Source organism: Pelobates fuscus, chromosome 13, assembly GCF_036172605.1.
Source record: "Pelobates fuscus isolate aPelFus1 chromosome 13, aPelFus1.pri, whole genome shotgun sequence".
NCBI lineage: Eukaryota > Metazoa > Chordata > Amphibia > Anura > Pelobatidae > Pelobates > Pelobates fuscus.
In genome coordinates this window covers 91,800,598-91,823,471 of record NC_086329.1, presented here as the reverse complement: position 1 = coordinate 91,823,471, position 22,874 = coordinate 91,800,598, and the positions used below count along the sequence as shown (strand labels likewise).

The following is a 22,874-nucleotide window of genomic DNA, read 5'->3' as shown; positions in this document are numbered from 1 at the left end:
TGTAAAATCCAAGTTAAAGTAGCCAAGCTGTCACTATAGAATAATAGGTAAATAATTTCAATCAACTGTTGGAGATTTTTTGTAATCCATTTGTTTCAGCCTTAAAGGGACACTATAGTCACCAGAACAACCATAGCTTATTGTATTTGTTCTGGTGAGTATAATCATTCCCTTCAGGCTTTTTGCAGGAAACACTGTATTTTCAGTTTGCATTACCTCCACTGGCCACTCCTCAAATGGCTACTAGAGGTGCTTCCTGGGACAGTGCTGCACAGTGTGACTGACATTCACTGTCTCCACCCTCTGCGTGGAGACACTGAACTTTCCTCATAGAGATGCATTGATTCAATATATCTATGAGCAGATGCTGATTGGCCAGGGCTGTGTTTGGCTCTGTTCCTGATCTGCCTCCTTGACAAGCTCAGCCAATCCAATGCCTTCCTATGTAAAAGCATTGTGATTGGCTCAGATCAGCACTTCTGATGATGTAAGTCAAGCCGCAATATCAGGGACAGAGCCAGCAGCAGACTGGAATAAAGGTAAAGATTTACTATATTTAGGGTGGGGGCAGGCTAGATGCTTTTAACACTTTTGGGTCAGGAATACATGTCTGTGTTCCGGGCCTTATAGTGTTCCTTTAAATCTAGAGTTAAATTCTCAGCTTAGTGGAAAATAAAATGCAGGTGTTGCATAATTTGACAAGCTACATTATCACTGTGGTTGTTTAGATTATAAAAGCAATAGCAATGATTGCATAATTCTAAAGATGCAAAAACAATCAAACCCTGGAAGACCCTCTGAGAACCAAACAGATTATCCTGGATCAGAATATTAAAATAAAAATGTTCAGAAATAAAATATTTGGTGTGTCAGAGACTACTATACCCCATGAACCATAATATATATATATAAAATCTAACATTATTCTAGATCTCTAATGGTTTACATACAGTACTATAAACTTTATGACCGTTTTACCCCACATAATAAAAACGTACGTCCAACATCTTAAGACAAGCATTTTATTTATAGTCCTAACAAACGCTATAACACAGGGTACAACTTCACAGAGGCAGAATACTGTACATTTCTTTTACAATCCATACTCCAATAGTTTAAGAAGACTATCAAGGAATTTAGCCCACTGAGAGACTGCCATGGTAAGCCATGAGAAGCAAGGAAACTAGTTCTCATGAATGCATTACTTATTAAAAAAGTCCTTGTTGAACTTGCTTAGACAATTTAACCTTTCACCATAAGCTCAGAAACACATGTGTAATGTCACTTGCTAAATTAAATCTAAGGTTAACCGGATCGAGGTGATTTTCAGTGTGTTTGTCAATGGTGTAACTAGAAGTGACAGTTCTGCTTTTATCACTATATTCTGCTTTAATATAGTGATTGGAAATGTCCCGGAACTAGCTCTCCAACACACTTAGGGCTACAGCTAAATATAACAATTATTAAGGCAAAATATTAATAAGTTCTAGACACACAGCCATTTTCCCACTATCAAACGTTCCCACAAGGGCAATCCCACAAGGTTACCGCGGTAGCTTTAACTGGCCCACAATTTGGAATACATTATAGATAAGATGCAGAAAAACACAAAAGTACATTTTCATTGTGTCAATTATAAATACAAATTGTTCAGATCTGAACCATGAAATAAGGTAGATTTGCGGTTTTAATCTTTGTATTAAATGACAATTACAGGAGAACCAGTCACCTGTCAGTATTTCATGCAGATACAATCTTTATGAAATTATATCTTTATGAAATACTGATCCTGACTGCTTTGGAACTCATTGGAACCTCAGTGAAATTCAAACAGAATCCAAGGATACCATCAAAGTATGGATTACTTTGTGTTTTAAAGTAAATCTGAGGTTGACAAAGGGCAGAGATCCACCATCAACTATTGTCTGAATCCTAGAGCCGTCAATTGTGACTGCTGCTGGGATTGGACATTGACCTATGGAGGTTCCTGTGGTCTTGTGGGCTCCTCCATTGATTTCAGTGATAAACTCTCGAACATGTGCAAAAGTACAGCCTGATGTGGCCCCTTGCAGATGAAGTCAGGAGCTGAGAGGATGCATAAAGCAAAGAGCACAGCTTCAAGCAAGTACAACTACCTTCCCCCGCACCCCACGGCACCAAACTATCACCAAAGATGTCACTTCCTGGGGTCTTTGCACAATATCCAAAAGTGACAGATCCACTTAAATGACAAGGTGGATTTGTGATACTATTTTCCAGAAGATTGGAGTGAGATCAAGTGTAAGCAATTGTTACAGATTCACTATGAGAGGGAAGTGCTCATGCCATTGTACAGAACACTGGTGAGACCTCACTTGGAGTATTGTACGCAGTACTGGAGACCGTATCTCCAGAAGGATATTGATACTTTAGAGAGAGTTCAGAGAAGGGCTACTAAACTGGTTCATGGATTGCAGGATAAAACTTACCAGGAAAGGTTAAAGGATCTTAACATGTATAGCTTGGAGGAAAGACGAGACAGGGGGGATATGATAGAAACATTTGAATACATAAAGGGAATCAACACAGTAAAGGAGGAGACTATATTTAAAAGAAGAAAAACTACCACAACAAGAGGACATAGTCTTAAATTAGAGGGACAAAGGTTTAAAAATAATATCCGGAAGTATTACTTTACTGAGATGGTAGTGGATGCATGGAATAGCCTTCCAGCAGAAGTGGTAGAGGTTAACACAGTGAAGGAGTTTAAGCATGCGTGGGATAGGCATAAGGCTATCCTAACTATAAGATAAGGCCAGGGACTAATGAAAGTATTTAGAAAATTGGGCAGACTATATGGGCTGAATGGTTCTTATCTGCCGTCACATTCTATGTTTCTATGTGTATTTTTAATGATTAGATGGTAATAAAATGGATTTACCATATGGGGGGGGGTCATTTTGGCTTTATCTTCTTCATGGGGGGTCTCTTTGTATTTATCTAGGGTCCAACGATTGATGTAAGACTGTAACATGGGACTTTCATGCTGCATGACTACAGACTACTTACATAGGGCCCCTAGCTGTTACAATATAGTCTGCAGGACAACCTTACCTAATTCTAGATTCTTGTGAATTTGACATTTTCATGCTATGAGGGAAGCTATACTAGTTATGCTTTTAGATTTACTTTTAATTGCGTTTTTGTTCACAGAGTTGGAATCACCCCTCACTCTAGACTGTAAGCTTGTTTGAGCAGGGCCCGCATCTACCTATTGTTCCTGTGTCACTGTAACTGTCTCATTTATTGTAAATGTCCCCCATTCATAATATTGTAAAGCGCTGCGGAATTAGTTGGCGCTATATAAATACCAATAATAATAATAATAACAAGCCATACATGGATTATCTGGACTTTTTGATTCATCTGGTGATAGTTAGCTGGTTTCCACCAATTGAGCCACACTTGGGATCTTTTCCATCTTCCTTTTTTGTTTGGGAGTTTCACTTTTTTCCCCCTCTTTTTTCTTGTACTTATCACTTAATTACTTTTTTTTTTTTTTTTACTTTGGATCGGATCTCTATCCTTCTCTGTCCATTCTGCCTTAACCCCTTAAGGACCAAACTTCTGGAATAAAAGGGAATCATGACATGTCAGACATGTCATGTGTCCTTAAGGGGTTAAAGGACCACTATATTGCCAGGAAAACATACTCGTTTTCCTGGCACTATAGTGCCCTGAGGGTGCCCCCACCCTCAGGGACCCCCTCCCGCCGAGCTCTGGGGGGTGGAAGGGGTTAAACTTACCTCTTTATCCAGCGCTGGGTGGGGGACTCTCCTCCTCTTCGGCTGAATGCGCATGCGCGGCAAGAGCCGCGCGCGCATTCAGCCAGTCTCAAAGGAAAGCATTTACAATGCTTTCCTATGGACGCTGGCGTCTTCTCACTGTGAAAATCACAGTGAGAAGGGCGGAAGCCCTCTAGCGGCTGTCAGTGAGACGGCCACTAGAGGCTGGATTAACCCGATTATAAACATAGCAGGTTCTCTGAATGCCTTCTATGTTTATAGAAAAAAGGGTTAAACCTAGATGGACGTGGCACCCACGCCACTTCATTGAGATGAAGTGGTCTGGGTGCCTATAGTGGTATTTTAAACCTTCTTCTCTACAAAAAGCCAAGATTGTGGTATTCAGACAACGACCCTGCCTCACTAAATTTGAACAACTGTGCCCTAGGGCAACGCCACTACCCAAGGCAACATCTCAATGCCTTAAACTCTTACAACCCCTACTTTACCCACGCCCCCTTATTTCACCCAGAAATGGGAAAACTACCTAGGATACACAGTTAGCGACAAAGAATGGGTTGACATATTCCATACCATATTCCATGCGCACTCTAGCGTCCACCTACATGAAATAAACTATAAACTTATAACAGGATGGTACCTCACACCGATAGATATGAACCGATTTAATGCAGAACTTTCCCCAACATGCTGGAGGTGTGGGAAACAGAGAGGGGATCTCATACATCTATGGTGGACCTGTGGGGCGGTGACAGAGTTCTGGAATCAAATAGGTGCCGCAACAAGTGCCATTACGGGCATACAGATACTGTCAGGGCTCCGCAGTCCCCTCTTCCCCTACCTGTCGGCGAGCGGCGTCCTCTCTGCTTCACGCGCCGCTCGCGTCCTCCTCCTCTCCTCCCAGTGGCAGCATGTATAACGCTGCACGCTGGGAGCCAGCACATTTATCTAAACGCCGGGGTCACTCACGTGACCCGGCGTTAAAGCAACAGTACGATAATCACAGTGGGAGGTATAGATATCCCCCACGTGTGATTGTTAATTCTGATTGGAAGTTATCCAATCAGAATTAAGCACAGGATTTAAATACTTACCTTTCCTGTCTCTCAGTGCCCTGTTGTGGTCTTATTATACCTGAATTGCTATTTGATTGTGTGTCTCTCTGGTTACTGAATATTTGGCTTGTTATTCCGATTCTCCTGCTTTCTCCATTCCTTTGACCTCGGCTTGTTTCTCGTTCTCCTGTTTTCTGTCTCCCTTTACTTGGCTTGTCTCCTGACGATTCTTAGTGTGCTTAACCCGGCCATTCAAAGGACCGGTATTGCACCCTTTACTATCTGTGACCTGTTAGCGTGTTAGGTTCCCGAATCGTGACAGATACCACATGGGCTAGACACATTATTGCTATTGAAATTCAACATTTTTCTACCTAAGATGAGATACTCCCTACCCTTATTTCTGCTAACTGCAGCCAAGGCGGTTATAACCGCGCTTTTGAGGGCTAAAGCAACCCCAACCCTGAAGGATTGGTCGGTCAGAGTGGAACAATTCAGAGTCCTAGAAGACTAAAGGTGGAACGCATTGAGTAAACAGGACAGATACACTAGTATATGGCATCCTTGGGTAACGCATATAAGAGATACCCCTGCAGCCATGTAGACAGGGTGAGTGGGCTCAAGGTAGAGGGACACTCCCTGGCTATCTTGTGACCAACTCCCGCATCACAGCCAATATACACATACATATGGAAGTCATGGTAACGGAAGTTAAACCCCCACTCACATCATACACTAGTAACGAACACTTGGTCACTCCAGATGTCCTTTAAATTTGATGTATTATTATTTTATCTTCTTAGTTTGATGTATAATTTCAAAGTTTTTTTATTAAATATTCTGTCTAACAATCTTGTGTAATTCTCATCTGAGGCAAGATTTGAAATGTAACATCGATCGACATCGATTCAAATGTTAAGAGCGAAACAATACATGTACCATGTCAATGTGATTGCTATTTTTTGTTATTTACAATAAAAATAAAAAATATTTTAAAAAAATAAACAAAAGATTGTGGGATTCAGATACCAGAACAGCAGCTTAGTTTTTTTTATATATATATATATATATATATATATATATATATATATATATATATAGTCATAGCTTGTTGACAACATTGCCTCAACTCCAAATTTTAGATCTCTGTAAGCACCATTGATAGCTCAATTTATTGCCAGCTCGTTTGCGCATGGCCCTTTTCACCTACTGTTCCCATAGGTCATACATGCCTTGTTTGCATTAAATGTTTTTCTTGATTACCTATTGTATAGCGCTGTGGAATGTGCCCATAAGCACATTGGTTGTGTTTGTCGTTGTCGATTGTGGCAGCCATTGTTTATGTATACTTATTCAATAAACCTTGAATGATTACAATAAATAATATTTGGCTTGGTAGGATAAGAAGAGAACTTCCAGATGTCTGACACTGCATGAAACAAGCCAGGATTTGGGAGGATACAAGGCTAGAAGAAGCTTGACCTCAAGATAAGAAGCTTTGGCTGCCATTAAAACAAAATGATGGGGGGAAATTTAATGAAAATCCAAATACACCAATAATATTTACAGATAAAGATGAAACATTTACCCTTCCAAATATAGGATATGCTCACAAGAAACCAGAACACAGATTTCTAATCTCTCTTATTAAAAATAAGCACTGGCATCAAATATTCTTCTTGCAAAGTTCAAAAGCAAAAAATAAATAAATCCACAGATCCTGAAACTCCCCCTTAGAGCTGGATGCGTATTAATATAATAAAAGGGATATAAAGGGCTAAGAGTGAGTTAGGGCCTGCTCGGTTTAGGCACTGCATTAAACCACAGACAGAAAAATACACAGACTGACAACACCTTATTTTGTGATCGTTTTCTTTATTTTATTTTTAATTAAATAAGAATGGAATAAGAATCATTTCTGAATTGAAAAAAATAAGGACATCTCTGAGTATTTGCACTAGCAGTTCCACATGTGTAATGATGAGTGAGACTGGTCTTTTAGGCTGGCTGAGGATCATGGGAAAATCACTAAAGTGGCCATGGTGCATGAAATATCCCTTTAAATGGACTTTGAATTCTCACTTTTGTAAATAAACCGTTAAGTATTTTTTTTTAGCATTTTGAAAGTGGTAAAAAAAAAGGGACCAATGGCACTTTATAAATATATTTCTAACCAGCTAAAAAAAAAAAAAAAAAAAAAAAAAATACCTACAGCAACACTCTGATGATGCTTTACAGGAAACGCCAGCAAATAACCAAACGGTAAACCTTGCAGAATTGGTCCAAATGTTTACACAATACAGGGTGATTTATTAGATCCGATGATTAAGTTCTGAGTTAATATTATTGGTATTTAAATAGCGCCAACTTTTTCCACAGTGCTTCACAGTGTTATAGTTATGACAAGACACTGGAATGTTATAGATGCGTGACCTATGCAGTTTAAAATGGATTGTTAATGTCCGATACGATGTTTCCAGTATGGGTTTGTACTGCTAAACACCTCATATGTTCATGCATTATGGGCCAGGAAGATAGAAAGAGGAGTGCAGTAAATGATCCAAAGAAAGACAGCTCAGCGAGGGGGCAGCACCTTGTTATGAAGGTGGTAAATAGAGAATGGCCAGACCCATTCAGGTAGACAGAAAGGCCATAAACAGTGAAAGGAATCTTTGTTCTTCATTGCTATCTCATACATGGTTGTGAGCCCCAGTTATTGAAGTCAACCTCCTGTACACTCATTGTGTCTGCTGGAACGTTTAGTCTTGTTTTATGTTGTTTGCTCTGTTTGTCCGTTGTCACAGTAACACGCACCAACCCACCCTAACCCTTATCTACACTGGTTTCCTCATAGCCCCCTCCCTTAGTTCTCCCCCGCTCCGTCTGCCGATGTACAACATCCCTTCACCTTGGAAACATCTTTAGAAGTCACGCAGTTGTTAAAAAAGGTCTTTACTGCGAAAAACGTAGCAGTCACGCACCTACTACAGTTACTACATCTAGGCAATAAACTGCTTATTAAATTCTACCGGCCTCCCTTACAGATGTAACCGGGGTATAAATACATTTTGAAAAAAATTAAGTAAAAATTTAAAAAAAAATAAACACCCTTTATATCAATGTATAGATTTCTAAAAACATGACATTATTATATTCTGCAGTAACTACGTGGACATCGAATTTATAGGTTTCCAAATCTGAGTTTCCCAGTTCTGGTTTACAAAGCATCATGGTAGTTGTGGTTCTACAACAGCTAGGAGTCTAACATTTTGGACACTTTTATAGAGTTTATACATGGTTACATGTTCAACCAACGCCATAAAACACTATATACCTCATGTCCACCATAAGCATGTTTATAAATCCATCATATTCCACAGCGCTTTACAATTATACAATGAGATGCAGAACAGCAACTGACAGACAAAATAATGGCAGTAGATACAAGAGATTAAGATGGGCCTGTTCAAACGAGATCACAATATAGGAGACGGCAACAGTGTATAAATGTGTTTAATAAACGCTAAATATAGATTAAAGGGATAGCACACCTCAGATCAACTTTGCATCTGCTGGTATAAATTCCTTAAAAGAGAGTTCACTATCCCGTTCACAATCCTGTTTAATAAAAGTTAGGTTTGAATATATAACATCTTAAAGCTGCAATCCATGATGCAAAGACCCCTCTTGTGACAAAAAAGACATATATATATATATATATATATATATATATATGGTTTCTGAAAGCAGCCATTTTGTGCTTAGGACTGGTCTTGCAGCAGATGAAAAGCTGTTTTTAAGGAGATTATTAACTTTAAGTAACTTTGCTGGAACAATTATTTGAACAGGAATTTCAAGAATCAATGAAACTCCAACTGTATTTGTAATGATCAGGTAATGATCAGGTTACATGTAATGTTCTAGAAAAATACTGGCCATGAGAGGTATGAGGGGGAATACAAGAATGGCTGTTTAGGGAAGACTTGTTTTGGATTGCGCTACTAGGACATGATTATCAGACAATCACCAAAAAGAATGTCAGGAAAAGCTTTATGTAGGAATGGAAATGTTTATCTCAAGGTAACAGCCAGTTAGCTGCCTGTCACTTGACCGTGGGATTTGCAGTAGGAAAATTTGATTAGTCAGATAGGAAACAGGAGGTCATGGCATCTGTAGGACTGTGGATGAGGTGATGGACCGCTGAGATTCAGATCTAGACCCAGAAGTATGAGCTAATGCTGGATGTATATTACAGACTGCAATGTTCATGGTGGCTGCAAACTCCGACCTCCTCTTTCCAAGCGGCGGTCCCAGTCTTAGACTTCTATGTTTAGCCTGCATGGCTCCTACTGCCAAGTTGCCCACTCCAAGATCTGCATTCTTCCTGAAAGGATGCCCACTCCCAGCTTAATATTTTACGCAAAGCCACCCACTTTCCCACTTCCAGCTCAGCATTCTACACCATAGAAGGCAGCTCTGCAACATGTCCCTCTCCTTAAGAGTTCCATAAAAAATATTTTTTAAATGATTAAAAAATAACATGTAATTATGAATGTCAGTTGACAGATTATGCAGTACCCAAAATGCTATTCTCTGGGTGTTGATATACTCCAAGAGGACAAGATGGCAGTCAAATGCAGGAGATTTGTACGTAGAGAAATACATAGTATTGTACATGTAGTTAATACCTCAGTTAATCTTCAAAAACAAAAGAAACAAAAACAACCTGCAGTATAAAAAAAAAGGACGCTAAAAAAAATAAATAAAATGTTAATGAAAAAGGCTGTCAGGCCACAAATAAGATCATGGCGGTCTGTGAACCACAGACACCCAGACCACTTCATCTCAATGAAGTGGCCTTGTCCTTTTGACTCTACACTTTGCAATATTCCAGTTTATTTTTAGTTATCACTGGAGGAGACCATGTCTCTTTGATGTCACAGGAGAAGTAGAGTAATTATAAAATTCATTTAAGTAGATTTAAAAATAAATGTGAATAGTACACACTACATTATTGTTTAACTATAGTTTTTATGGCTGTGGTCAGAAAACAATACAGGTCTACTGCGGCATGTATGAAATCTAGCCTGTAGGGTGCATGGCTTAAACATCTCCCTTACTCCATAATAAAATCCTGTATAGCTGTTCTATAGTAGTGGCTGACAGAGAGACACACACACGCCAAGCAAAACTCCACAACAGCCTAAAGCAATCAACTGCAAACCTTTGATCATGCCCCACCCCAAATAATAACCCAAATGATGACTACCGCTGGATAATAACTGTGAATCTTGCAGACGGAAGGATGGGGGTGTGGGGGTGAGGAGACACCGGGTTGGACTGAGCCTTTATTTTCCTAGTGATATTGCCGTTTACATTTACAGTCTTGAGAAGACTTTAATCAAACCAGCCGTGCAATTGGACTCCCAGCACAGAGACAGAGCACCTTATTCCCAATGTCTTGTATAGGGTTTATGTTGTGCCTGTTCTAGTATTCCAGTTAAGTCAGTGCCAGGCAGGGCGTTAGATCCCCTCTTAGCCATTTTCCTAAGGGACTGCAAATTATAAACCACGACAGCTGAGCTGAAGAGTTTTGTTTAATTGGCTATTTTGGGCTAAAACACAATTATCTATTCCCCACAATTCCTGCTTTGGTAAATAATGCTCTTTAATATTAGGACCTTATACTGAAGGAATACATTGGCCAAGGGACGGGTCACCTGCATCCAACAAGCAGGGCTGGTATTCCCATTAGGTAGAGCAGGTCTATGCCTACAGGTACTGGACCACTAGGGGGCATCTGTTTTCAGATCTTATAGTGGGTTTGTTTTTGTTTTTTACCTTAAATATGCTGGTGGGGAGAGAATGATTACCAGGAGCCTTGACCAGTGTCCCCTGTTGTCCAGTAAGCCTTACTAGCAAACCTGCAGGACTAGTGACAGCGGGTGTAAAACTCAGTGCTGTCCCAGCTCCTCCAGTGTCTGTGTGTGAGGCTGGACAGGAAGTGGAAGGGATCACTTCCCACCAGCCTCTAACACAGGAAGTGCATTGCAGAAAGAGCAGGGGTAGCTCTGAGTGATGCACATTGTAGTGTAGTTCATAGGACAGCATTGAGTGAATGTTCACTCCACCCCTGCAGCTCTAAGATCAATCTGACTAGTTTACAGAACACATAGGAGGGTTAATACTTTTAGATAACCCCCTTCAAACTTCAACACTCAAAGCTGAAACTGAATATAAACCCTTTCCTTTAACCCCATGTTAACCTCATCCTAAAAACCGAACACCTCATGTACCCCACTACTAAATTTAACCAAACTAACCCTAAACCCAATAATCATTAACAGTATTAATAATACTACTACTAAACACCCAATGTAATCCATTAACTCTTCTTATAACCTTAACCACCCCACTTTACCCTAACTACTTCTAACATTATCTTTAACGCTGCATGTATTTACACAGCTGCATACAATCACTAGGCACTTCTAGGCCTGCAATGTCCAGTCAATAAATTAATTATACTTTATCAGCCTTAGTTTGGTGTTGGGGAGCAGCGGGTGCCTTAGAGTTTTGTGCTTATGGGCACCTGACATATATGGCAGATCTGGTATCAGTCCCAGATGTTGCTCGAATCCATATTTCATTTTCCCCAAACAATACCGTATTCCCCTGTTCGGAAACCTAACAAAACTTGTGTGGTCCCCTTTGTTATTGACTTAGAACACTGATCAGCCCTGGCTGTAAACCGCATTAAAAGGATTAACTCAAGTGCTTTCCCTGGGTGCCCGCCGTTCGTATAACCGAAAGCACATGGTTCAGTGCATGGTGGCCATTTTGTCTTCCGAGCACACACGCGGGACTTGGTCGTCGAGTGTGTGGAACCAATTTCAGCTACACGTCCTCGCCAACCCCGGTCAGGATGGTACTGCTGCCTGCATACTTTTCCGACCAACTAGACGAACCACATTCGGGAGATGGGATCTACTGACTGGGGGGGAGCCTTAGTCGGTGTTCGTGCATAAACTCCCGAACGGAGACCGGCTGCGGCCATGAATTCTCTGGAACTCTTTTGGGACATTACCCCGTGGCCGGCCAGTCAAATCTTCTCCCGAATGGCAATTTAGTTTCACTGTACCGATCGGAGCACTTTTTGGATATGTTGCTCGCTCAGACCGGGGCTATTCGGAGATCTTGAACTTGTGGGGTTCCTGTACAATTTTCTCAGGGTTTTGGGGTGATTTATAATATTGTATGTATTTTTATGTAGCTTAGAGATAATTCAATTATCCAGATTATAGCTCAATTATCTCCTAGTCCCAGAGACTCCTGTGAAATAAAACCTGTAATGTTGTTGTTGTGGAGACCCCATGATAGGGTCCATGCACAAAAAGCTGTGTGTGGCCTAATAAAGACCAGTTGACTCCCAGAACTGTGTGTCATCCAGTAACTGGGGGAATGGGTTATATTCACTAACCAGTGCTTCCTTTTTGCTCCAGAGGATTCCAGCCGAGATATTCATTCATTCTCAATATTACAGCTTCGCTACAACATGTAAATCCAGGACTGTCTTTTTTTCAGATAGTACATGTGGCACCTCCACAGACAAAATGTGACACAGTAGTCCGCATAATTGCTTCATCTCATAGAAGTAATTATAGTGTCTGGAGTAACCTGGCGCGGTCGTTACATTCATTGCCAAAGTTCGTATTGTTTTAACGCTAACCAAGAGTCCCCAGTGTCCCATCACCTCCATGTTTGAGCTAATAAAGCATTAGTCTGAGCAGCAATGGGCTGCAGTGATTGGCTGAGAGTATTCAGCCTACCCAACGTGGTTATGAATTGGTATGGCTACAAGGTGTAATCTCTGCTTTAGCCACACCTCCAGTAGGATTTGGGGCTGTGGGAAGCCAGGGTTAGTGTTAAATTGCTGTACAATGGTTTAGCACGGAATTAAGTCAGTACGAGGGATCCCTAGGCACTACCAAAGGAAATTAAATGGTTCTAGTGCAAACAATATCCCTTTAAAGGGGCTTTTTAGCAGCCACAGCAAACGTTAAGTTCTCTGTTCAGATTTTCACTGAGATGTTTCCACAGAGAAATTAACCCTATTTGAATTAGAGACTACACTGCCAGATTCATAAAACATTGCCAAACAAAAAGGTATTGGCAATGAATGGAGTTTACCTGACTGGAGAGAATGGGTTAAAGAGTCGCAGATTAAGCCCATGGATCGGAGGTTCCGCATTCCAAGCTGTGGCCACCAGATCCAAGTTCCTCATTTCTATCAACGTTATCACCATTATGATGGGTTTGGAGCCATTCTGAGGTTACGGATAGAACAATGGAAGAAACTGAATACAATGTGTACCTTTTCATATCGGAGAGAAACCAAAAAGGAAAACCACAACAAAGAAATAGTGTGGGCAGAATTTTAATCCAGCTTCATGACCTCATCCAGATACCTGCAACAGACTCCAAGCCAAAAACTCCCTGCTATTCAATTACCTATCAAGCAGTCTTTATATTCATCAGCAAAACACACACACAAAAAAAAGTATTATCTTGTTTCATATGTTTAAGATTTTACTCAAGACCTGAGTGTTTACAGCAATGGTGGCAAACCTATGGCACACAGGGATCTCTCTCCCTGCATTTAAGCAAAAAGTTAGCTACATCAAGTGTAATCATGGCTAGCATTTCTGTAGATTTTTCTCCCCTTTTAATTTCATATAAATGTTAAACTTATAATATAATAAATAAAATGTCAGGTGGTGGAGCAGATGATCTGCACCTCAGGCTGGTGCAGCCCACATTAAATCACTCCCTCACCACCAGACCACAAGTGAATCATTTAGCACCATTAGATCCCAAAGTTAATTATTATTAACATCCACTGGACCAACAAAAAAGATAGCCCCCTAACTGCAAAAATATAAAAAGGTAGACTGGTATAAAAGGATTCCAGTCTAGTTTTCATGGCACTAAACTCTACTAGTGGGACCTCTTGTGTAAACCTATCCTCCTTCACCATGTCCATAAGTCCAACATAGTCACAAACCATTACAAAGTGCCCTCCATCAGGTTTGGCAACAAAAGTAAAAAATGGGCACCTTGCCATGTTCCAGTGATTAGAATTTAGTCAGAGAGAGACACACACACACACACACACTTTAAATAAAGTTGCCAAGTTAGTTTGTGAAGAACAAGTGGTCTCAATCTGGGTATTGAGAAGGTCAATATGCCAAAGATTATCTTGCAGAGCTGCTTTGGAAGCATGCCATAGTACCTCAGATTAGTGGTGAAGGCACAGAGCCAGTTAAGATTTTGAGACTTTACAGCCAGCAGCTACAAAGAAACGGGTTAGTAGGTTTGTTTACCTGATGTCACAGTAGATTTGATTTTAAGATGTACGCGATACATTGCAAGGCCTGCGCAGTTTAAGTCAACCTCTGGAGTTCCAGATGGAATACAAAGAAACGTTCTCTAAACACGAAAAGCCAACTGCAGCTTGAATCCATAAAGTGCCAAACTTTATCTTCCAGCTCACGGGTTCTCGAGAGTTCTTTTAAATCTACCAATTATACCCACTGAAACAGAACTCAGAAAGCCTTACGTCTTGGACGGTTGTTTGTTCTTGTGGCTTTGTTTGAACAAACCGACGAAACTGGCCTCTGTTACAGATTCCATCCCAGTCATGTACCCACTTCAGAAGAGCACTCTAGCCTGAGCTGCAAGCATTTGGCAAAGGATGGCTCCTTCTCTCAAGATGGTTTACCCAGGCCAAAAAGATCTGGCTTCCCTTAGCCATCCACTCAACTGATCACAAGGAGCCATTTGCTTATCTTATAAGAGGAAACCCACACACACACCCTGCAATCAAACACTGGGGCCAAGTATTAAAAAACATTGATTTCCAAACCACCCTAGCTTCAGCTGATATGTAGCAAAATTAAGAGCAAAAAAGAAAAAAAAAATCTCGAAATAATTTTCTTTTAAAGAACTTTGAGAAGGAAGAGCTTACTCCTTGACCTATATAAAACTTAAATCCACAGCAATGAACCCAAAGGGTTAACAATGAAATATCAGTTCACAGCTGATATGGGAAGGGTGTGTAAGTATGAACACTGAATCAGCTCAGTACAGGTGTATTCACTGGTTACACATGGTCATTATCATAGCTTGCAAGAAATAAAAACACAGATTATAGCAACATTTCTAGAATTACATTTCCAATAGGTGCTTGATATCATACAGCCATATGGTATGGCTGCTTGATGGCAGTGAAATGCCCTCCAGGATCAAATCTGGAAGATAAACTAAACAACAGACAGTGAAGAAATTGTAAATGGCAAAACTGCCACCATAGACAAAGCTGGGAGGTTTTTCATAATGTGCTATTTTGGCCTAAGGTGTGTAATTACTTTGCTAAGTATCCAGAGATTGCAGTTTAGTAAATAAAGCACAAGATGGTTTGTTCCGCATGTTTATTTCTTAGACTGTCTGCATGCAGAGACAGGATCCTTTCTATAAATCTCTGTATCATTAACAGAACTAGATTTACATCATTATACTTTCAGAACATGTGCATTTTTAACACCCTTTAAGGGGGGAATTGTGGCCTACAAAGTACAATTCCGTGATGCTCAGTATTTGACGTGTGTAAACCTTGCTAAAGAACCATTGTAGCTGCACTCTGGCATATGTCGGCTACTTCAATGGCTGTTACAGAGTCAGTATGGATAAAATACTGCACCTCTTTAGCTAGCCTCTAAGTAATCGATGCGCAGGGTGCTAATATTTCCTGAACTGATTGCAACACCACAGTAGATCGGCGATGGCTGCGTTGCATAAAATTGGAAGAGTTTATTAAATTCCAGAAACTTTTTTTTTTTTTTTTAACGCTCTATAAGTGAGCAATTTGTTAAACATTTAGAAAAAAACATTTAAACACATACAGGAGGAGTTTTTGTTTGCTATAATATGTATACAAAATGACATTACAAACAAAACATGATTTCCCATGTTTTTTTTTCCTCATTACAAAAAGCATGGCAAATTTAATAGTCGGGAGTGGATTTCTCCATCTTAATAGGGGAATTAATAAATCCTGCTATAACCAGTTTCTAAATAGCAAGTGTAACATAATATGTCTTCCCCCACCTGGTTGAAATCTAGCAGTGACATCCTGACTAATGGCAAGGAATGGATATGATTCTATCTAGTACATCGTGAGATGAAAGCCACACAAACCAGGCAGGTCACCAACTGCTTATCAAATCAGGCCTGTAAATAAGAGGAACGCTGCATTATTTGCAGGTGGTTGTGCGAGAGCACAGTAGGCTGAACTTAGCAGTCCGCAATGCATGGCATAAACTATCAGCAGCCAGGAAATATTGTGACTCTGTCAGTGACGTAAAGAGGGGTGGAAACCGCACATTTGCATCTTTAAAGTACCTATTTAATGAATGCTTCTAGCTGGTTGAATTCTGTAAACACCTATACATTCAGATCTGCTGCAATGTATACGTTAAGTTACATTGAAGCATGTTAGGTGGTTTTTGATTTTCTCAATCCTCATCCTTACTGCTGTACGTTACCATTGCATGACATTACTCAGATTTCTGGGAGTTTTAGACCATCACTAACCAAAGAGGGCAGATGTGCTACATTTCCCAGAAGCCTTTGAGGTACAGGTAAAGCAATCCTCAGAAGTTCTATAGATTCATTTAAGGGGCTACGCGCGTTCCTGGTTTGGTGAGCACTCACTGCAGAAATTCCCCCAAAGCAGGGAATTTACAGCAAGTGCAGGGACTTAGAACTCATTTATTGATGTTGCATTCCGTTTGATGACTCATCAATGTAATTCATTAAAAAAAATAACACAAACAAAAACCCCCACACCATGGTAGGTTCACCTTAAGCCATCTACTGACGCAATGGAGACACTATTTACTGTTGAGATTAAATATATATAGAATTGCCTTAGGAGACAGGAAGTAAACAAATACCATCATGCCAGGTGTATGGGTGTTACACAAATTGTAACATGCTTATGAAAACTTTTTCAAGCAGGTTGTACCATGATGCTGGGCTTGATTGCCAGTGTTATCAGCGCCTAAACGGAGCAACACCTGCCACTTATAGTTCCCTGACAATATGTCAAACATGATCAGAGAAATCACAGCAACTACAGTGCATGCATTGTAGCTGCATGCAACAGAGATCAGGAAATTCGATCAGGAGAGAGTTCTCCTGCCTCTGACGGAAAGGCCCTATGCTGAGAATTTAAAGAAAGTTTAGATTGCCTTTTAAGAAAGTCAGTTTATTGGCTAGCACAACATATGGATCAAATCGTTTACTGTAGAGGACAGGTACCTTTTAATAGTAATTTTTTTTATTTTATTTTTTTACATAATTCTGTTTCCAAAGGCAATAGGAATCTTTTATGTAGCAGCTACCCAATCTTCATTTTTAGAGCTAGGTGACCCTTACACCTGATTCTCATTATTTCCGGTTCACTCAGTCCAGGCCATTAAGACACAGCAATGACCAGGATTCCATGTGTCAGGTGACACACCTTTCCCTTTAACCCTTATGTATGCCAGTCAGGTGTATAACAAGTAACACAACCTGCACTGCTCCCTAACAGTGCTACTTCTAGGTCAAACTAATCAAAAGTAATCTCCATCTCCTTTATACTGACCTAAAATATGAAAATTCCCATTTATCTCTCTAGAACTCTTTTAGTGTATAATCCTGGTGTCCTATAGGACAACTAATCAGTCCGGTTTGCAAGACAATATCCCCTAGGTGAGCTGTTTATTAGAAGGGTTATTCGCTTAACATCATATTCTAGCTAATTGAAATCCACGTGGCTGAACAGAGGCTAAAATAGTAGATATTGGGGGGGGGAAATCTCTAACTCCGCTCTTAGAGCTGGCCGGTTATATCCTACATTTTAACATTACTAAAATGAATCTTCTGTTGTCCTCTCTCTGGCACACAAGGAGTTACAGAGCTCACACATTCTTGAAAAGTCACAGGCAGTAGCAGTCATCTAAATGTTGTATGATTGTTTATGCAACTCCCACAATTCTTTGGCACCTAAAGACATGTGGCTCATGAGCATTGTAGTCGGCCAACATCAGGAGGCTAACAATTTGACTATCCCTCACTAAAGCTGCCAGGATCTACCAGATTTTCCTGGACACGTCAGTTTGTCATACTGATGGGTGTCACATGAAAAGCACTACCCTGTATTATGTAGAAATCCTGCGATAGTGTAGGCAATTAACAAATCAAGGCTGGGCCTTTGGAATCCCTCCGTGATCAACTGGTTAATTTGCGGCAGTATGGGAATTCTATATACTAAGTGCAGAATTAAGATATATATATATATATATAGGGGAACCTGATGAATCTTTGAAACCTACCCCTGCTACAAGGGGACACAACACAAAAAGAGTAAATCCTCTCTTTGAAGAGAAAAGACCCATGTGGGAAACAAAGAAAGAAACCAATCTATTGGAACAACGGTCAGAAACCACTGTAGTGGAATAAAGCCAATCAGATGCTAAACTAAAGCATAAAGAGGTTAATAAAACCGGAAAAAAATCCCACAGTAACCATTCTTTCATTCCTTTTGTTACAGTTCTTATGTCAAGACTAAGTGTAACTTTGAACGGTCAATAAATCTCTCCTTTTGAGCAAACACAGATAGGAGATAAAAAGTTCGAGAAGAACAAACATTCAGCACTGCACCAAGCCAAGCCTCTGAGCCACAGAGCTAACACTTCACATCACACAGCTCACACAAGAAGAAGAACCGTGTTGTAGCTACATCATAAAAAGACACACACAGAAAACAAACATTGTTTTTACGTTGCTAAACAGCGTATTCCAACAATGGGGTGGAAAGTTAACCCATTGTTTTCCCACGAATATTCACAAGAAACTGCAAATCAAATGCACTCAGTGGGTTAACTCAAACAATCTTCTGGTATACCACAATTTGTTTTAACAAAAGTATCCCTCTAATAGCAACTGTTTTACAACATACACACTGTACTAATGGTAAGCTGCTATTGGCATAACCCCTAACCCCATTGGAAGTGTCCCCAACCAGAGGCACACATAAGACACCCTTTTCGTGGTAGCCACCTATTGAAAATATATGCTGCAGGGTGTACAAATATCATTGCTGTCATGTGGCATGCATGTTTTTGGAAAAGTCCCTAAAGAGAAGTCATGTGGCAGACGTTCAACAGGTTGAGTAAGCCAAGTTTACAAACCCACCTCTCATATCATCTGGAAGGACCCAGGATCCCAAGACCTCCTCAGTGACAGCTTAGGTCCACTCCCACCTTGTGTCTCCTAAAAATCAACCTCAATTATGAAATCGCAGATCTGGGTAGAACACGGTCGCTAAGATTTAGTCATTTTCCTGTTGGATGTCCTCCGTTCCAACGTTTTCTTTTTTTTTATAATTTTATACCAGCAGCAGCTGCTTCCTCTGTCCCTCTTGCTCTCTGTTGCATCCAGTTAATCACTCCACACTGAGACAATCTGATTTTTTTTTTCTTTTCTGGGCACCTCCCCAGTAGCCCTCCCTCTTTGTCTAATCTCCTCTCCTACTCCTCCTCTTGGGCTGAGAGTTGACAAATTAACTAATCTCCATTATTGAAAGTTTATATTTTCCTTTCCTGAAAAGCCGGTACTGGGTTTTTACAAAGACGGTGAACTCTTATAGGGAGTGAGCCAACAACAGAGCTATAAGGTTACAATATTCATAGGTTTATTCACTAAACAGAAAGTCACAATGAATTGACAAGTGATTTGCAAAACTTTAACCAAGAGTAAAAGTTTGGAGGAAAAAAAAACAGCTCTGTCTATTTGGTGATTTATTAGTTTACTTTATTGGGGGGAGGGGGAGCATATTGTTTGTTGTTCCATCCTGGATCTGAACTATAAATTGTATATCATCAGATTTGGTTTTCACTAAACAGGCATTTGTAGAGAGTCAGTAAGGAAAGTGACATTTATGGGGTTTACATTTTTTATTTATTTTTTTTAAAGTAAAAACAGATGGGACTCTCCACATCAGACCGGTGCTGGAAGGGATGTGGACAAAAGGGGACATACTACCACCTTTGGCGGGACTGCCAACACATAACACAACTATGATCAGACGTAACAACCGTAGCATCAAAAATTCTACAGACTTCCATCCCCAGGGACCCCTGGCTGTGGCTGCTTTCCAAACTGTTGAAAAACACACCCAGAGCACAAAACAAGTTACTGGCCAAACTAGACTTAGTGACCAGAAGATCCATTGCCACATACTGGGGTGTAACCACAGTCCCGACTATAGACGACATTAAAAAAGATGTACGAAGCTAGGAAAATGGACAGCATGTTGTCTATTATTCATGACAACCATACACTGCGACGAGATATGGGACCCTTGGATCATCGAATTCCTAACTCCCACCTAACACCAGGAGGGCCACGGGAGCATGGCCGTGCGAACCCAACAAACCCCAAACCACCTGCCCTACTTCACCACCTTCCCCTACTTCCTGCCAACCCCCCCCCCCTACCATCCCACCAACACAGGAGATGCTTAACTACACTAGCTACGACTCCACGATACATCTATGAATGACGAATGGAGAACATCCGCATTCGGCCAGTACTCAAAGAATGGAATTATCTCCAACCACGCCTCACTTCATTCCCCGCAAGGTGCGACCCGGTGGGGCCACTAACCCTTACCCTCACGGATAGGGATTGAGCATCTAAATTTTGAGCACGGTGGGCTCGCTAAGTGCCTTAAACAAAACCCTAGAGCAGATATCACAAGTTTTTATATGGTGGTAGATTGGTGGATTTTCGTCTGGTGTGTTTCTTCTTCCTAGTTCCGGGTGCCGGTGGAACGCGTCACTGCCGCGTCACTTCCGGTGCGCTGTATGCGTTCCACCGGCACCCAGAACTAGGAAGAAGAAACACACCGGACGAAAATCCACCAATCTACCACCATATAAAAACGGATCTGAGAGGAGGTTGCACCACACTTCTGAAGAAGCCCTGTGAGGCGAAACGCGTTAAGTGGGACATTACTTTTTATACCTTTTATGGTTTTTGTTTATATTGTATTAATATTAAAGTATACTTTTAAAGTTACTTTTTATATTCATTCTTTTACCTCCTGGATCCGGTATATCCTTGATGGGGATTATACCACCTAAGCTGACCACACTAGAGCAGGTTACATGCTCTATTAATTGTAAGTACAATACTATTCATTATTTACACCATTATTGGGACTTACTTCACCATTGGCTGCTATTTTTCCTTTTGTCTGCATATACCACGCATATTGCACTTTGGAAGCACCTGCATATACTACAACAACATGTCCCAAGACGGGGATTGTACCGTCCAAGCGCTGCACAGCTGAGCTCTGTTATAGCTCATATAAATGTGAGTGGATTATATATAGCCGTACTCACCACCATAAAAATATTTTTTATTACTGTATTGCACTATTGTGTTTTATTCTCTGTTTTTATCCTGAGGTTCGGTTCCTTCCTGATATATTTGAGAATATATGTATGTATTTTTTGCACATATAATATACTAGGCGCGGGATACACCTTTCCTTTTTCTGCACGTATGGAAGCGCCTGCATAGGATTTTACGGGTCTTCATCAACGAGAAAGTGGTGTCCGGAGAACCCCAGGCAAGAAGTCAAAACATTCACAGTTAAGAAACAATTTCACTCCTTACAAATGGGGGAATTTTGCACATAGATTGTTGTTACAATAATTCTCTTTTCTACTTAAACGCCATAATAAAATGAGAAACACAGATACAAATATCTAAGGCAGGGTACGAGGAAGCCATTTATTAATTCACTCCTCACTTTCCGCTATGTGTCGCCATGGTGTAATATACAGAGGAAGTACTTGTGAGAGCAGGTACAGTAAGAAACTAGCAACCATCTAATTTCAGGAAGGAGGACTTCAACATTATAATAAAAGGACACCATGGTATGCATCTTATGAGTAAAGCAATTCTGAATAAATATTGTTCAAAGTCATAAACAGAACAATGTAAATCTAAAGAGAAAAGAAGAGAGAATTTAAAAAAAAAAAAAAAGAGTGGAAGCAGGCCATGAAAAGAAAAAAATAATAAAGTGTTAAATGAAAGGTGTCCCTGTGGAGACCGAAAAAAGGTGACCGCGGGGCACAGTGAATTTTAGTTATTCATTGAAACCTGTAAGAGGGGTGGGGGGGGGATATGAAAACGTGATAATGTGATATTTTGTTCAAGTATTTTGATTAATCTGTATTCTTGGGTGGGGGTGGGGGATTAATAAAATAAAATGCATTTCTTTTGTTGAATGGCCTTGATCTAAAAATGAGAAAATTAAATCAATCCTAGAAGATATAAGACTACGATAATGGAACACTTCCACTTTAGTTGGCTGGCTTGTTTGCCCAAATTATGGGAGTATCTTCCAGCATGTGGCTGATAATATAGGATCAGCCCACTTAGATGGCATTTACAAAGCAGGTGGAACAGTTTGCCTGTTGACTCAGACTCGTAAAAGATACCAGTCCATAGGCAGACTGGAGCAGTTGGCAAAACTAAATGGAAATATTCAAACTAAACTAGTCAAACCCCAAACCATGACTACAGTGGAGTTTGCCAATAAACCCTAAAATGAAACCATGAATCGCTGGGAAATGAGAAAAAGAATTTCAAATTTCAAAAACAAATCGTGGTGCTGGAAACAAAGGAAGATGTGGGCAATTTAGCTACATTAGCCTAAAATGTTAAATTCATACTTTATTGAATTATCCTGTAAAATGGTAAACGTTGAAAAATGTAACCTACTTGGGAAAAATGCAGCAGCTCTCTTTGTTATAATTTGGTTTTCTTGAGTTTGTTCCATAAAAACTAGTATTCTTTCAGTAAGGTAACAGGAGCCTGCAGTAGCTATGACCTCTCCTTAGCAGAATTC

The 22,874-nt window shown here is 40.3% G+C and overlaps 1 protein-coding gene across 2 annotated transcripts in view; it reads right to left on the bottom strand.

Annotated features, from left to right (window-relative positions):
* The window catches only part of ARHGEF2 (Rho/Rac guanine nucleotide exchange factor 2), a 602,646-nt gene extending 583,262 nt beyond the window's left edge, over positions 1 to 19,384 (bottom strand). For both annotated transcript variants that reach the window (XM_063439527.1, XM_063439525.1), the window contains exon 1: positions 19,142 to 19,384. The gene's annotated coding sequence lies outside the window, so the exon portion shown is untranslated. The remainder of the gene's footprint in view (positions 1 to 19,141) is intronic.
* Positions 19,385 to 22,874: the final 3,490 nt, after the last annotated feature.